Source organism: Hippichthys cyanospilos, chromosome 6 (genome assembly GCF_059441005.1).
Source record: "Hippichthys cyanospilos isolate Australia breed blue-spotted pipefish chromosome 6, RoL_Hcya_1.0, whole genome shotgun sequence".
Taxonomy (NCBI): domain Eukaryota; kingdom Metazoa; phylum Chordata; class Actinopteri; order Syngnathiformes; family Syngnathidae; genus Hippichthys; species Hippichthys cyanospilos.
This window is the reverse complement of record NC_142374.1, coordinates 2162453-2167322: the sequence shown is the minus strand read 5'-3', so window position 1 is coordinate 2167322 and position 4870 is coordinate 2162453. Positions and strand designations below refer to the sequence as shown.

The 4870-nt window shown below is 42.6% G+C and overlaps 1 long non-coding RNA gene across 1 annotated transcript; it reads right to left on the bottom strand.

Annotated features, from left to right (window-relative positions):
* Positions 1-574: 574 nt before the first annotated feature.
* Positions 575-2264, bottom strand: LOC148421834 (uncharacterized). The gene is made up of 3 exons (XR_015865875.1): positions 2210-2264; positions 872-930; positions 575-783 (listed from the first exon to the last, which is right to left on the bottom strand). It is a non-coding gene; the product is annotated as an uncharacterized LOC148421834 (long non-coding RNA).
* Positions 2265-4870: the final 2606 nt, after the last annotated feature.

The following is a 4870-nucleotide window of genomic DNA, read 5'->3' as shown; positions in this document are numbered from 1 at the left end:
CAGGTCCTGGTGGACCTTCTGGTCCTGGTGGACCATCTGGACCTGGAGGGCCATCTGGTCCGGGGGAGCCATCTGGTCCAGGTGGGCCATCTGGCCCAGGTGGACCATTTGGTCCTGGTGAGCCATCTGGTCCTGGTGAGCCATCTGGTCCAGGTGGTCCTGGTTGACCATTTGGCCCAGTTGGCCCAGTTGGACCAGTTGGACCTGGTGGACCACCTGGCCCTGGTGGACCACCAGGTCCTGTTGGTCCATCTGGTCCTTGTGGACCTTCGGGTCCAGGTGGACCATTTGGTCCTAGTGGTCCCGGTGGCCCATTTGGTCCTTGTGACCCATCTGGTCCTTGTGGACCATTTGGCCCAGGTGGTCCTGGTGGACCAGCTGGTCCTGGAGGTCCAGGGGGTGACCCAGGTGGTCCGGGAGGTGGTCCAGGAGGTGACCCAGGTGGTCCGGGAGGTGGCCCCGGAGGTGACCCAGGTGGTCCGGGAGGTGGTCCAGGAGGTGACCCAGGTGGTCCAGGAGGTGGTCCAGGAGGTGACCCAGGTGGTCCGGGAGGTGGCCCCGGAGGTGACCCAGGTGGTCCGGGAGGTGGTCCAGGTGGTGACCCAGATTGTCCAGGAGGTGCTCCTGGAGGTGACCCAGATTGTCCGGGAGGTGGTCCTGGAGGTGGCCCTGGAGGTGGCCCTGGAGGTGACCCAGGTGGTCCGGGAGGTGGTCCTTGTTGATTCCCCTCATCCGGAGTAACTCCAACTTGTCTCTTTATCCTAGCAGACATGCAGCTGGTTCCTGCAGTAAAGAGTTAACATCCGTGTTACTTGATGATGACCATTCACTTTCTCCTTGTTAGTTGGTAGTTGAGAGTTGGATCACTTACCAACCAGCAGAAGGGCAACAGTCAACACCTTGAGAATGATCATTGTGGCGGATGATGTCCTGAAAGGCAGTGGAAAGGAAAGGCAAATGCACATCTTTAGAAAGTCCTTCGAGCGGAAGTGATGTGAGAGCGGACAGCTTGGACAATGCCAGTTTATCTGGGCCTCTTTCTTTCTTCTTGCGACGAGGGCTGAAAACTGTCTGCCTTTCTTCATGTTGTTGCTGCCCAGTGAAACCCTCATATTGACCAAAACTATTACTTCTCAGGATTTTTTTAAGTGCTAGTTGTTCATTTATTATACTACATTAACACCAAACACGGGCAGAGCATTTCTGGCGATATGATTGTTTTCATGTCAATAGAGTTCATGTGGATGCTTGTGGTGCAAAGCAGAAGAAGTTTTTTGTCAATTCACTAAAGCTAAATGAATGTAACTTCTTTTTTTGATCCTTGCAGACAATCCACAATCTAGTACAAGAAGTCCCGTTCAATCGGTTTATATTTATAATATATACATGTGTTTGTGTGTGTGTGTGTGTGTACTTTTTTGCATGTATGCGTGTGTGTGTGTGTGTGTGTGTGTGTGTGTGTGTGTGTGTGTGTGTGTGTGTATGTGAATGACTTGACGGGTTGAAGCCGAGCATGCAAAAATGTTGTCTTCTTTTTTGGTCGGCATCTTTAGACTAAAAATAAATAAATAAATAATAATAATAATAATAATAATAATAATAATAATAATAATAATAATAACAAAGTAAGTACAGTTCATGTAGATCATTTATTCCTCCATTTGATTCGAAATATAATACAATAAATGTAAACCAAGACTAACTATAGCTTTAGTTGGAACAAAAAAAAATGAGGCCAAAAATTATGACAGATTTTAATTCTAGAGGGATGATTATGTTATGTATATAATCAGTAAGCAGGATTTCTCTATACTCTTATATTATGTAGTGACATGTTTCTGACATTATTTTCAAAATACGGAAATTGGGACAATTTGTGCTTGAATTCAATTTCAATAGATTGGCAGCTCCATAGCTTTGATGATGACCAGATAAGACCAAATCTTTAAGAAAGCTTTTGTTTTGTCTCTCACTTTAAAATTTTAGCGTTCAAACTCGATGACTACAATTGACAAGCTTTATAATGTGTATCAAGCAATCTCCGCTTTAGCTGAGTCCAAATAAATAGAATACATACTACATTTATACTTATATATATATATATATATATATATATATATATATGATACGAATAAATGTTTATCACTTGATTCTACAAAGTGCAACACTAAATACATCGAATATGGATGTTGTGTGATAAGGTACTCACCGCGCTCAATCAAGTTTGCTCTCAGAGTCTCTCGACTCTTCTGCTGGTGTCAGTCCTGCTCCTGTTGAGTTGGACCCGTTAACTCCTGTCTTAAATCGTCCCGTTAAGGGTGGAGTAAAGTTAAGGTGAGGCATTTAATTACATTTTCTTTAATTTTCACACAATTACAGTAGGTGGTTCATATTAGGCGGATCTTGTCAAGCAGCATTTGTACTACATGTTTCTACGCTGTAATTGACCAGTTAATTAAGTCAATGTGATCTGGAATCTTAGGCGTTTACTTGGAATCCTCATAGCTTTTCAATTAGACTGTATGCCGTGTTCATGTTTACTTTTGCTTTTTATTTGTATCTGCCTAGCAACAGGAAGTTGGCTGGGCTTCTTGATGAAGGTCACTGTTGCTTTAAATAGGACAAACGGTTTGCCTTTTTAAGTCAGTAAACACCCATCCTATGCCACAGCACTTTTGTTGAAATAATCATGTGTTGAGCAAAATATTATCCCATGTTATTTTATTTACAATATGCAGTTGGAAAGAAAAGTTGCTTTGAACTTCTTACAGATTTAATTTCATTAAAGCCCTATTTCAAATCTGTTCCAGCTACCATATTTTTTGGACTATAAACCACACTGGTATATAAGCCACAGCAGCAAAAAGTGAGTATAAAAACAATTTTTGACATGGATAAGCCGCGGCAGACTCTAAGCCACAGGTCGATATTTATGCAGAAAGATGGGATATGGAAGTTATAACAATTTTAAATTTCCTGTTTACAGCAACATCCTATCTTCAACAGACTGAACATGCCTAAATGTTTAGCAGTAACATATTTATAGAAAATAGATGAACTGATATTATAACATAAAATTGACAGAATCCTGCAAAATTAAAAAGCAGTTCAAACTCAAAATCAATACAGTATGGGTTATTTTAGTGAACATATAAACAAATTGCACATAATTCCTATATACAATCATATAAATACATTTTATATATATATATATATATATATATATATATATATATATATATATATATATATATATATATATATATATATATATATATATATATATATATATATAATGTACACATCACAAACTTATACCAGATCTTATTATAATTTTACATAAATTACTATGTTTGTAGAAAGTGACATGCTCCAGCAACTCCAGATCTACCGTGTCAACCTGAATACAAAAACATTCAGTGCTCTGGGAGTATATTACCAAGGAAATTTCACTTTGTGTCCAATCACTCGACAGTTGGCATTGGCACACCTTGGGTCCCAGTTCACATGCCTCTCAGCCTTGTCCTACAGCAAGTGTTACGTGTGGTGTGGATGAGTCACCTGAACAATTGTGATTGTGAATGCCTTGTCTCCCCACAAACATTTGGTGGCTAGTCAAGTCAAGCCACTCATCGCCTTTGATTGTTTGAAATGCTTCCTGATAAATTAAATCATTGTTGCAGTCATAAAACAGTGTGAGGGTCAGCTGGGCAGGAGGAGAATGTGAAGGGAATCATATATTAGGTTGTTATCATTATGTTCTTAGTTCATTGTTACCCATTTATGCAATCCTAGTTCATCTTGACCCTGTCCTTAGATAGAACTGTTGACGCACGAAAGTGTGAGCCGGGACCTTGGCCCAGCTGCCGGTGGCGCCCGGCTGGCTCTTTTGTTGTGTCTTGTAATCTGCTATGCTTCTATTCAATAAAAGCCGGGGGGAACGGCTGGGCAAGTGGAAAAACTGGCGTTGGAAGACCCACGAGTTACATTTGCCCAAGCTCTTTTTTCCCTACGCCGGCGTAGAAAAGTCAATCTTGGCTGGTCTGAGTTACTCTTTTTGCTGTTTAAGCAGCTAGGCTTGTCCTAGTCTTCTTTTCTGAGATTTCTCTGACAGAGAACAAGTCAATTCAGGGTTTCCTCAGCAGGAACGTCAAGTAGACACCCCCTTGTGGTAAGTCCAACGAAACCCATCATTGGCCCAGTCATCAACCTTCAGCATAGAACTGGCTGGTGAATCGAGTTGTTGGCTCAGTTGTTGCCAACTGTCCACGTCCTTGCCTTGTGGAGGTTGTCTTCCTCTGTCTCCTCTCTGGGGAGGAGAGCCCTGGTGCTGGCCTTGTTCTGGCCAGACCTACCGCCACACCTGAAGCAGCCTTGACTTGGAGCTTGGCGAGAGCCACCTTGACCTCCGTAGGTGTTCCCCCTTCCACGACATGGCCCTCTGCCTCTCGCCGGCCATACCTCAGCCATCCACATCCGTTGATCTGCCTCCCTCTTTTTAGCCTTTCTGTTCTTTGCTTTTTTCCGCGGTTGTACTAATTGAAGTCTTAAAAGCCGTTACTGCATTCTCTCATCAGATTTGTTTAACCTGTGAAAATACATTTTAACGTGGTGAGTAACATGTTGATTAAAATAACCCTCATTACCTTCCAGGAGATCAGGGTCTTCAGAAAGCTTCTCCCTGACCTCCATAGAAAGTGTGTCTAGATGCAGTATTCTACAAATCATGCAACGTGGCTTGTCATGGGATGGATGTGAAACGGTCTTATCTGTCCACATGGTCAGGCAGGCATTGAGGTGTGCAGCGGGATCCATGGTGGAGGTGAAGTCTGGAAGTTTTGGTACTGCTGACACAGGAGAAGGAAAGACG